The sequence below is a fragment of the Balaenoptera physalus genome, assembly GCF_965194825.1.
Source record: "Balaenoptera physalus genome assembly, chromosome: 6".
NCBI classification, from domain to species: Eukaryota; Metazoa; Chordata; class Mammalia; order Artiodactyla; family Balaenopteridae; genus Balaenoptera; species Balaenoptera physalus.
Window position 1 is genome coordinate 83,070,455 of NC_138885.1, and position 12,882 is coordinate 83,083,336.

General features: G+C 42.5%; 1 protein-coding gene across 5 annotated transcripts in view; it reads left to right on the forward strand.

The window, feature by feature from the left end:
• The window catches only part of MYO1B (myosin IB), a 181,275-nt gene that overhangs the window by 12,208 nt on the left and 156,185 nt on the right, over positions 1 to 12,882 (forward strand). The window contains exon 1 of one of the 5 annotated variants that reach the window (XM_082466964.1): positions 5,504 to 5,610. The exons of the other annotated variants lie outside the window; for them this stretch is intronic. The gene's annotated coding sequence lies outside the window, so the exon portion shown is untranslated. Of the gene's footprint in view, positions 1 to 5,503; positions 5,611 to 12,882 lie in introns of those variants that run through there. 5 annotated transcript variants of the gene reach the window in all.

The following is a 12,882-nucleotide window of genomic DNA, read 5'->3' on the forward strand; positions in this document are numbered from 1 at the left end:
CTGTTTCGTATCTCATGGACTCTGGGATGGAAGAGTTGACAAGTTCTCTCCTTGGATGGGAAAGTGCCCCTTCCTTACCTGGCAGTCAGCGAGCCTGTCAGACCCTGGGTGCAGCGGGGGCTTCACCTTCTGTGATTCCGCTTCCAGCTTTGCACTTGCCCTCTTGGCAGCAGCTCGCGTGTGGTGATCTTTTCTTACGAGAACAGTTAATGACCATGGCAGATGCTGGGAGCCCACTTCTGCAGTCTTGCAGCTGTTTATGTGTCCAGTTGGACTTCTTGAAAGAATTAATTTTTAGGATCTCACGCTGAGGGCTACAAGTATAATAGGATTTAGGGGGCAACGTTATTTTGTGGGAGTTCGTTTTGGATGTTGCAACAGATGTAACATGAAGGTAGCATGGCAGCTGAAGGGAATCCTGTGGTAAAATTCCCATTTATCCTGAAACCAGGCAACTCAGAAAGTCCAAGATTACTAACACTCACTTTTGGATATTTTGTACTAAAAAATCATCTTAAGAACAAACATTACAGGAAGTTTGGAAAGTGGAACTAAAAAAGACTTTTCTTGAGTTAACTAACTCTTAAAATATCAACTATGGTCATTTCTGAGTATTCCTTTCCAAGTTTTCTATGTGTATGTTTTGGAATGATTGTAATCATCGAGTTCATATATTTTCTGTATTGCTGCGGGTTTCGAGATAAATTTTATAGTTGTGTATTCCACTGAGTACCGTAATTTCCTGAAACACCTCTTTTTTATTGGGCATTTGGGTTGCTTCCACCACTTTGCTGCTGTAAATAATAATACTGTGATGAACATTTTTGTGCATATAACCTTTTCTCTGTTTTGGGTTTTTTTCTGACAGTAGCTGTTGAGAATGAGCTGATTGGGTCAATGATTGTGGTGACTGTTGTGATGTACCCCTCTTTAAGCAGTGGGGTGGATGTAGTGACTGGATTGGAGGGGGCAGGGGAAGTGGTGGTCTGGGATGACTCCCAAGTTTCTGGCCTGTGTGATGTTGGGTATGGTCGTCACAGACAGGCTGAAGGGGGTGGGTTGCATTTGGGAGGTGGGGCCTCCAGGCAGAGAGGGAGGTTCAGCAGACGCTGGGGCTCAGGGACAAGCCAGGGCCTGAGGTGTGGATGGAGGAACTACCAGCATCTTGGTGTGGTCGAAGCTGTGGATGTTGTGAGGACCACTTAGAGGGCGGAGGGAGAAGAGGGGAAGGTGGGTGATAGAAGTCTGGGAGACATTATTTTGTGACAAGTGGAGGAAGGAGAAGCCACTAAGGAGAATAAGGAGTGGTGGGGTGGGAAGTGAAGAGCCAGGGAGAAGTGGCCAGAGGGAAGCCAGGGCAGGAGAGAGTTTTAAGGAAGGAGTGCACGGGCAGCAAACAGGTGGTAACATTCTACTTGAAGATGTTTCAGTGGCGCATGCCGAGTGAGCTGTGGGTGCTTAGGAAGGGTGGCAACTGTCAAAAGGTAGGCTGTGTCAAAAGCTTAGCGGTGGAGGAAGAGAGAAGTAGGCAGTCTTACCAGGGCTTATAGGACGGTATATTAGTCTGCTTGGGCTGCCATGACAAAATGCCACGACTGGGTATCGTAAGCAACAGAAATACATTTTCTCACCATTCTGGAGGCTGGAAGTCCCAAGACCAAGGTGTCAGCAGCTTTGGTTTCTTTGAGGCCTCTCTCCTTGGCTTGCAGATGGCCGCCTTCTCACCGGGCCTCGTATGCACATCCCTCAGTCTGTGTTGGCTGTGTCCCTGCCTTCTCTTTTTATAAGGACACCAGTCATGTTGAATTAGGACCCACCCTTATGGCCTCATTTTAACTTAATCACCTCTTTAAAGGCCCTGTCTCCAAGTACAGTCCCATTCTGAGGTACTGGGGGTTAGGGCTTCAACATATGAATGTGGGGAGGGGGTGACACAGTTCAGCTCCTAACAGATGGATTCTAGGCCTGATGACACACTTATCCTTTCTCCTTCCTCCGTTCCTCCCCCCAATACCCCCCTGCCTCCCCCCAAACACACACACTGTTGACCCTCTGCTGCTCCTCATCGTACTCTTGTCTCTTGGCTTTGGTGACCCATGCTCTGGTCTCATCTCCCCCTGGTCCCTTGGTGTCCAGGTTCTGTAGGGTTTGGGCCCTGGCTTTCGCCTCCTGCTAGAATCAAGTTCATTTATTTGTCTTCAACTCCTTCTCAACTATAACTCAATCTCAGATAGCAAAGCATTAATTCTCTCAGGTATAAAAGTTGTGTCAGGTTAACCCTGTAGTAAATTTTATTTGATGATAAGACTAAACCATTTTGTAATCTTGTCCTTGTGGCTGCTTATTTCACAATTTAAAAAAACCAAAACAAAACAGTGGGAACATTGATTTAGGTCAAGGTTCAGTCAAAATTTATATTTGAGTTTATCTCGTATTTTACAAATTAATATTGTTGTTGTTGTTTTTTCCCCTTGAGTTTGGTTTTGGATTCCTTTTTTTCCCAAGAGCCTATCTTGGTTAAAATAAGACTGAGTAGGTAGCTATCCCAGTAGTGCCTGGGGGCAGAATTATTTGGGTAGGTATGGTATTACTGCCTTTTTTCCTTCAGATGTGGGTTTTCTTTTTTTTTTTTTTGGAATTAAAACTATATAGAAGTTAAGATTAGCCTATTTGATGCTGAGGAGGGAGGCTTTACATGCATGGTGTTGATGAGGGAGTTGGGGTTAAATTGTGGGTATATGTTATTTAAACTGTGGTTGGTTGCACTGGGGTTTCTGGTGTACATGTGTTTACATAGTGTTTCTCTCAATAGTCTATTGAAATATATCAGTATGATTTCTATGTAAAAGTTCATATTTTTATTGAAAAGGCTGACTATCAGATTTCTAAAAGTATATAAATTACGGATAGATTTACTGTTTGGCCACCTAAAATAGCACCCAGATTTTGCCGGGCAACCTTGAGAGGAACATTTATCTCTGTCGACAGTTTTAAAAGAAGTATATAATTTTAAAGTATGAAACTCAAATTTAGTTTTTAATAGTAACTTATGTGTTTATTCTTTCTATCTTTAAGAGGCAGGTTATTGGAATGACATGTGACCTTGTACTCTTGACTCTGTGTCTGATTGTGGGTTTGAAGTGTTATTTTTGTGCTTTTTTAAATGACTTAGGCCTTTCTGACTATACATTTGGGACAGAATAAATATGGTAGTTGGATATGGTTTTGAAAAGCCAACCAGATTCTTAACCTGGTAGTACGATAGTACTATTCATTCTTATAATTATCTAGAGGCTCATGGCTTTAGAAAACTCTGTGAGCTCTTAGGGACCTCCAGATTTGCTGGATTAGTGGGTGTTCTTTTCCTTTGTCAAATATATCAACTGATGCCCATGACACAGTAAATGCCCAAAGTTAGAGGGCTACCCTGTAGTGTGCTCTTGAGTTTTTGTTCCTACCAGTCTATGCTTATGTGGGCTCAACTGTGTTTATTCCCAAGCCTGTTTATACCAATTGTACTAATTATTGTATTTAATATAATGATTTAAAATATACGTGCAAAAAGAATTGTTTCTATGAAAATTCATTTGAATGTTTTATAAACCACCTAATAAGTTTCTAAAAATGATTACAGCTGATTTAGGAGTAACTGAAATAACTAAAGGATTTGGAGGATCATAAAATAAAAGTATTCCCACTAATATTGTTAGTCATTCAGGATAGGTAGATTAATTTGTGATTCTGTAAAACCTGGGAATCTTAGTGACTCAAACGATAATGCACAGTCACCCTGGGTGGCCATTGTAGGTCAGGTGGGGGTCTGCCCCGTGTTGCCCTGGTCCTCACTCCAGCGCATAGTCTGATGGAGCTGTGCCCTCTGGAACATTGCTGATCCCTGTGGGAGAGGGAAGGGCGGACGTGAAACCTTTATGGCCATACGCCTGAATTCAGCAGTGCAGGGATAGATGGGCTTCCCACAGAGGGAGTATCGAGCATTTGTCAGGAGTAGTGCAGTCCACCCCACACTGCGTCCCAGGTGTCTCTACAGCCTCACTATTCTTTAAAGAAATTAGACTTGGAGTATGAGGCCATGAGGATGTTTTACAAGAGACCACTGGCTACTACAGTCAGTGGACATACACTCAAAAGGCCTCAGCGCTACAGAAAAAGATTGGAAAATAAATATATATTTTTATAGGGTTTATTTAAAACAATAGGTTTAGGTATGTATCATTTACTTATGACTTCCAACGTTAACTGACCTTTAAAAAAAAACAACCAGCCAAACTGTCAATCATTAGGCATTTGGATGAGAGAGCCTCTACATGAGTCTTAAATCCTCCTCTCTCTCTTGCGCCCTCCATCAAATTAGTTTCCCACCTTTTATGATAGATTTGTCTGTTAGTTCTCTTGCACTTACCCTCATTTCATTTCTATTAGTTCTACGCTAGTTCTTATTCCTGAACTTCTGCCCCAACTGAATTCCCTACTGCTAGCTTGTACAGTGCATTTATGCAAGTAGAAAAAGGTGTCCTTTAGGGCAAACACAGTCCCTCAGGAGCTTGACTTGATGTCAGTCCCCATATTCCCTCTTGGCTGGCCCATTTTTATGCAGTGCACAAACTGAACAACTGCACAGAGCAATCCTACTCCCTGCTTCTAGTCACTCTCCCAACTAATTCAGACTATTCCCTGATCAAATCTCCTTAAAATTTTTGTTGTCCCTATGCCAGCTCAAAAAATTTTGATGACTCCCAATCATCTATAATGGCTGTCGTCAACTTTATTTTCCATCAGACCATCACCAGTGACTGTGGATCACACTTGTTGCCTTCTGGATGCACTGATGTCAGTAATGACTGCAGTGTAGACATATGAGGCAGGCTGTGTGATGCTTCCCTCTCCTCTCCCACCCATTCCCACCCCCTCAGCCTGCACTCTCAGACTTGCCTCAGCTTACCTTTCCTTCCAGCTTCATGGCCCAGCAGGGCACAACACCAGCTGTCTTCTGCTGCCATTCTGTCTAGACACCATCTTCTGAATATGTCTTGTACCTCTTGCTTTCAGGTTCTTTTCCGCTTAATCACATCCTACTCATCCTCAAAAAGGACCCTCAGTGTCAAGTTTCACCTCTTCAGCCATCCTTCTCTAATCCTCCTAGACCATGATAATAGTTCACCTCTAAACATAGATGGTAGGCTCTATCTTCTTCTTTTTTTGGTGAATCATCTGCCCTATGTGAGCACTTGTTTTATTAGTTATATTGCTCTTAAGAATTTTTTTCCCCAACTAGTTTGCTAATGACTGGGGAGCAGTTGATGCGTCTCTAATTCTTTCTTCTCCCAGTGCCTATGCATCCTAGGTGCATAGGTCAGAGCGGTAGGCTGTGCCTGGTTAATCATATAATTCAGTTCTGGATGGAAGCTGACGCCGCTTCTTCCTAGCCACAGGATATTGACCTACTTTTCCCTCCTTATCTGTTTGCAAAATATTTGTTGAACGTGGTGTGTTCTCCGGGTCACAACCAATGTTTGTCTCTCCCTTTCATATGTACTAAATGCTAAAGTGCTAGTTGAATCAGTGGAAAAAAACAATGGAGAAGAAAAGTTGGTAAGTAGTTTTAATTTCTAAACCTTATAATTATGTCATTTAAAGAGAACGCTCTGTAGTTTTTATATCTATCTACCTACCTACCTATTGAGAGACATGATTAAGGGTAGAGTGTAAATTTTAAGTTTTTAGGCCTTTTGATTTGATGCTTTACAATATAACAGTGTGGTATTTTGAAAATCTTTTTTTCATAAATTACTTGTAGAAGGAAATGAACTTTTCTTAATCAGCCATATACAAGGTAGTTCACTATTAAATATTTATTTCTTACCAAAACTTCCCTTGGGAAAATTTATTGTATGGTTCTATACTTGGTCAATCTGATTAACAACTGATTTTTGTATAGCTTTACAGGTTAAGTGCGTGCTATAGTCAAGGGAAAAAATATGTGTTTATGTGTTGGGGGGCATTTGTATGTATGTATCCTTATGTAAATATATGAAATAATTGCTGCATCCTACAGAACTTTTGGAAATTAACAGAACTATTATTAAAATTTAGTTAACATTTATCCATTTAAATTTAGTAAACATAGATTTTGTTAAACATTTTAATTTGTGACTTAAAAAGGGTTATTTAGTTATGGCATGTCTTGTAAGTTGCTTTGCTGAATTGTGTATTTTTTTTAGTTCTTCATAAATGCTTTAGAATGTGTTTAGAGATATGGAAAAATTATGGTGCTTTAAATTCCAAATGAGAAAAACTAGAAAAAAATTAACCGAGAAAATACTTCCAAATTCGAATCTGATTGCTGATTTTAATCAGCTTAGGTGAAGTAACCCACTGCAATTTAGCTATTTTTTCTAAAAATTCTTTTTCAGTGACAAAGTTGTTTTGCCTTCTCAATTTACATTATCAGTGTCATTTTGGTAACATCTTAGCTATTTTTGTTTGATCGATTCTGAACTAATAAACAAACATTCATGAAGCCCTAACGTAAATGTATAAACATCTCTCTCTTTGATTACGTAGTATATTAGACTTTATTTTAGTGGATAACTGCTTGAGGAAGCTTCTGAATTTTTATTATTCCAAAAATACTTTTTCTTAACCACAAGCACAGAGGCATTACTGAAGACGTACTGTTGAGTGATGCATATTTTTCTTTTACTATATAGGTTTCTTTTTAAAAATTTTTATTGGAGTATAGTTGATTTTATATAGGTTTTTTAATTTGTAATTTTAGATCCCTTTTTGCTTTCTTAACTAGATGCATTTGTTAAAAAAGCCAGTGCCATTTTGCAGCTAACCATGTAGTTGTAAACATAGAGAGAACACATTCACGTGTACCTTGATGCCTTTGCTGATGGTGATGCTGTTGATTTTGTGCATTTCCTTCTGTGCTGTGTATGGTTAGACCCTTAATACATTTTTTTTGCTGGTGAGGTCAGAATAAAGAGAGCTGCTTTCCTTTACCTCTGTGTAGATGTCACTGGGAAAGTTTCTTGTGGACTGGCATTTTTGGTTTTTAACATTCTTTGTAACCAGACCCAGGATGCTTGCTCACCCCGAAATGAAGGAAGTCAGTCTTTGCAGAGTTGAGCTTTTTTTGGTTGAATCAGTAATGATGGAAGCTGGGGCAGGATCTTAGGAGATGATGTATTCGACCCCTTTGTGTGGAAACTGAGGCTCAGACTTGACAGTGTGCCTAGGATCACACTGTGCGCTAGCTGCAGAGCTGAGTCTGCAACATGGAACTTGTGGGGTTTTTTCTGGAGCCACTGTGGTGGTCATTCCAACCTCTGGTCTGTTGCAAAATGCAACAGCTGACATTTCCCGGAGAGATAACTTGCTTCCTTTCCCCAAAGAGTGCACTAAATTCAATACATTTCCCTCCATTGTCACTGAAAAGAGCCTGAATGACTGAAAGGTGCCTTTTTAAAAGAAGGTAGTTTTGCTCTGGTGTACCCCAGGCTATTTTATGTGAGAGTCTTTGTTCAGCCAAATGCCTTCAAAAATTGATTTATAGGGACCCCCAAACTGATGGCTACAAGAAACCCTACTTGGGTGGCTCCTAGGTGCAATTCACCGTACTTTGAATTATAAGGGAACATGTTGAGTGCTTGGATGGTCTGATCAAGTATGAAGAGAGCAGAAAGAATCACTCTACAAGCGATGTAAGCAGGGGGAGGGGGCAAGGACAGGAGGACTTGGGTGAGCGTATTAGCATGTGGGACTAGACTGGGACCCTCTGATTAACAAGCCAATTCATTTGGAAGGAAACTTGGTTTTCCCCAGGTGACTGTATTCTATTTAATGACCACTGGTATTTGAGATCCGTGGTATTTGGGATCCGCACACCGGCCAGGAACCAGTCAGAGCTGTCAGGTGTGCCAGTTACATGTGAGCTGTGTTACGTTCACCTAGGGGTTCCAGGGTGTCAGGTTTGCCAAACTAAACACGTTGGACTTCTTGGAATATTTTTTAATCCGCATGAGGGAACAAATTGAGAGGACTATGGGTTATAATTAGCACATCCCAATGCAGCTGAGTTTGTGTTTCTGGCTATAACAGTGGTTTATAGTTTTTGGCTACTTTGTCCCACAGGAACTCATAGGCTTTTTCAGACGTTAGCTCATGAGTTCTCGTAACATCCAGTATAGGGCAGCCTGACCATAGGTTCCCCCTAAAGCCAGGACGGCATGCCCTACATTCTTGACCTTCTAGGATTTCGGCTGGTGAGGGTACCATGCTGGGGGAGGGGGTGGAGAGGGAGGGCTGGGGGTGGCTTTCAGACCCAGTCTTGGGGGTGGGTGTCGTTCTCTGAAGTCGCCCTGCCCTTCAGCAGTTGTTCCTGCTGTGACTCTGCAGAGCTTCCTCCAGGAAGTGACGGTGGGCACAGTGATGTTGGCCGCATTCCTCCTCAGGGTACTGAACTCCATGGGGTGTCTATTTCAAATGAGGCAGTGCTTGAGGTTATTTGCATGGACACACCTGCCAGAAGACAGCAGGGAAGAGTAGGGGAGCTCTTCAGGATCAGGAGAAATGGGCATTGCGAAGGGAGGGAACTAGCATCTGGTGAGAGCCTCTTGGGAGTCGGGCTTTGCTTTCTCAAAAGAGAAAGTGGAGTGGATGTTGTCATCCCTGAATTTTTAGATCAGAAACTTGAATTCCATAGATGAATTCCTTTGGATTCGAGCTTGGGTCAGTGATTCAAAGCCTGTGCTGTTCCATGTTGGGGTGGATCAAAAGGGAATTCTCAGTCCTGGAAAACTCTTGCTACTAAACTTGTAGAAAGTTACTCTTTCCCAAGTAAAGCTTCTCTTTATAAACTGTGGAATATTCTGACCTCTGGTGACTTAGGAATTAGATTGAAGGGTGTGTGTGATATTAATATACTAAGTGTGAAAGCCTACTCTCAGACCAGATAGGAAAGCTTCCTCACCCTGGCTCTTCCAGAAACCAGATGTGCAACATCTGCTGGGTCCATTTCTGTCTCTTAAAAGAAGGTTTTGCCTGGGATCCTAAGAAGTTTTGCTCATACGTCAGAAGAGATAGTTTGTGGTAATCCAGAACCTTCAGTGTTGTCATGGCAGCCAGTTATTTTTGACTCAAAAATCTTTCCAATTAGTCTAGATAATACATTTTTCATTTCCACTGTTAGAAAAAAACTTTTTTTTAACCTGTCACTTTATGAATTGTAAAGTTCTGTCTAGATGCTATATTTCAAATCCTTAATAACTGGACTGTGCCCGGGGTTGAGGGTAGCCCAGCTCCTGGTTGATGGCTTTGGTTGATATGGCTAGCCTTTCTCTACCCAGACAGAAACAAACCTTGACCCTGACACTGAGTGGTCCTGGCCCATCTCTGCCTATTCAGAGGAACCCTCTGGGGTGTGAACTCTTAGGTACCCAGAATGTTGCATTAATTGCCTTTCCCATTCACAGAGCTTTTTAAGATTTGAGTCTGGCTTTATGGCCTATGGGCTTCCGTATGCTTTTCGCTGTTTATTTTTATTCCCAGTTCAAATCTATTCCATTTTATCATTGCCTGATAATTTAATGTCCTTTGTATTACCCATAGTTTGAACTCAAGACAATAGTTATTGTATGGAAACTGCCCAGTAGTTGGGCCTGTTTTTCCCTAAATCCAAGATTGTAACAAAAGCCCTCGTACTAGCAGTCTATTATATATTCTTCACAAAAAGCTTTAGAGAAAAGTGGGTAAAACCTCAGTATGTAGTGGTTTTAACAGTGGAATACAGGATTGGAAAATCAGATAACTATGTGAAGTAAATGCCATGAATCGATATACCCTATCTAAGCTTCTCTAAGGAAGTGTGTTGATAGGAGTGAGAATTGGCATCCCCTAAAGCCTTTTCACAAAAGCATGTCACGGCCCACTTTCTCAGTCTCTGGGGAGCCCTGCAAAGCACCCCGAGTGGCTCTGTGTGGCCCACTAACCCCCTCTCCTTTGAGAACCATGCTGCTTGAGTAAATTGTCCTGAAGAATGCAATTTTCATTCCGCTTGCCCTTAGCTTCGTAACTACTGAGAAGGTGTCTTGCCGTTCGGTTTCTCACCCGAGTCTCTCATGATCTTTCCTGTTCTTGGTGAACCATGCGAGGCTGTCTGACGGGAAGGGGAGAGATGATGGAAACAGCTCTGGAAGGAAGAACGCACGGTGTCCCTCTCACACGCGTCATCTACCTGCTCCGCACCCCAGTGCCCTGTGAGCCAGCCCGTCGGCCAGGCAGCGGGGTCTTCGCATGTGGGGAGCTCAGGCCTTCTCCAGGGGCGGGGGGAGACCAGCAAGCTAACAGCTGTGCTGGAGGAGTAGGGCTCGCTCAGAGCACGCTGCCTATGGGGCAGCGCTGCTGACACTGGTTAAAGTCGGGGGATTTATTTAAGACAAGCAGCTCAGCTGAACCACAGTCAGGATCTAAAGCAGCTTTTCTGTCTGTCCCAGGTGGTCCTTCATGTGAGGTTTGCCTTAGGGGGCGGGGGAACTTGGTTGGGGAGAGACGAGACGGAGGAGGAAGGCTGGAGTCCGGCTGTGGAGTCATGTCATCTCTGATAAGGAATTTTTTTATTGAGGTAAAATCTACCTAATGTAACATTGACCGTTTTAACCTTTTTAAGTGTACAGTTCAGTGGCATTAAGTACATTCACATTATTGTGCAACCGTGTACCTGTTAAACAGCAACTTCCCGTTCCCTCCTCCCTCAGCCCCTGGTAACCACCATCCTACTTTCTGTCTTCATGAATTTGACTGCTCTAGGACCTCATATAAGTGGAGTCATACAGTACTTGTCCTTTTGTGACTGGCTTCAGTTAGCATAATGTCCTTAAGTTTCATCGATGCTGTAGCATGTGTCAGAATTTGCTTCTTTTCTTAAGGCTGAATAATATTCTGTTGTATATATATGTCACATTTTGTTTTGTGACTAATCCTGCTTTGCATATGGGCGTTTGAGTCTCTCCTTTCATACCCTACAGTAGAACTGCTGGGTCCTATGGCAGTTCTCTGTTTCATCTTTTTGAGCATCTGCTAAGGCATTTGAATATTAGCTTAAAGACACTGGAGAGTTATTGAAGGATTTAAAGCAGGACTTACCTGATCAGACTGTGATTTGGAAAGGCAACTTCGGTGGTGTGGCCCATGGATGCGGGAAGGAGAGGGCTGGCAGAGGCTGTCGGGGAGACCACTTAGGAGGCTGTTGCCTTCAGCGTGAGAAATGATGAAGGCTGAGCTGGGGCAGTCACAGTGGGGAAGGGTGGGGAAGGGATGGAGTGGGAGTGATTAAGCTGATATAATCAAGGAGATAGGTTGGCTGTGAGGGAAGGAAGAGACAGGGAGAGGCCAAGGATGAGAAACTGGATCAGTTGTGACTGTGCAATTTAGGGGGAGTGGAAGGGTTTTGTTTTGTTTTTGTTTTCTTGTATTTTGGTGTGTGATGATACAAGAGACAAATTTTGGATGTATTGTGTACATCTTTGTGTATTGAGATGTTAGACACAGCCAAGTAGAGATGATTGGTGGGCAGGCTGTTGATAATATGTGTTGCTAATTTGGGGGAGGGGGAGAAGGTAAAGAACAAAGGGGCAGATGGCCATGCAATTTGGCTGAATTTAAAAGTGTTGGGGATATTATTGGTGTAGCTCCACAGTTTCATAGCTCCTATGGATCTATTTCACATTCCTACCTGAGGCAGAAATATTTATATGTATCAAAATTTGTAACACCAGAAATGATGGCCAATTCATTGGTTATAAAAATCAGGTTTTGGGACTTCACTGGTGGCACAGTGGTTAAGAATCCATCTGCCAATGCAGGGGACACAGGTTCGATCCCTGGTACTGGAAGATCCCACGTGCCTGTGGAACAACTAAGCCCATGCGCCACAACTACTGAGCCTGCACTCTAGAGCTGTGAGCCACAACTGCTGAGCTCGTGTGCCACAACTACTGAAGCCCACACGCCTAGAGCCTGTGCTCCGCAACAAGAGAAGCCACCGCAATGAGAAGCTCGCGCACCGCAGCGAAGAGTAGCCTCCGCTCGCCGCAACTAGAGAAAGCCCGTGCACAGCAACGAAGACCCAACACAGCCAAAAATAAATTAATTAATTTAAAAAAAAATCTGGTTTTGTAAGGATTCTAATGAATCCAAAAGGATTTAAACTAAAGCATGAGAGTGTTGGATTTGTCTTATATTCTTTTTGCCCATCTACATTTTCTGATTTTTTTTTCCTACGGTGAACATGTATTGCTCTTAATCATTAAAAGGGTCATTTGAAATGTCAAAAGTGGCCTATTTTCTTGTCTTGGCCCTCTGACTGGACTGTGAGCTCCTGGGGGTGTATAGGAGGAGGAAGTACCGTGATTATTCACAGTGTGTCCCTAACACTTAACACAAGGCTAGGGACCAACAGGGCTCAATACTGTAAACGGTGGCTGAACTGAATTGAATGGAAATTTAATCAAACTCTTCTCAGAGATGTGATTCCATGCTATTCTGAAAGATCTGGAAATTCCAGTGTTTCTCAGTCACTTAGCCCGTTACATTAGGTACGGAGCCACGTCCTATAGACTTGGCCCCTCTTTTGCCTTTGTTGTGCCATCAGGATTTGCTGAGTCTTATTTTGTTCATGAAGTCTTGCCACATTGGCCTTGTTTTCTTACTTAAATGTGTTTCTCATGTTATTCTTAAAAGCATTAGCAATGTCTTTGGGAGCCAAATAGCTCAATTCTGTTTCCTGTCCTTTGTTGATAGTAATATGTTTTTAGAGGAATGGATCAAAGTGGCTTGAAGCCGCAGTCATTATTTTGCCTT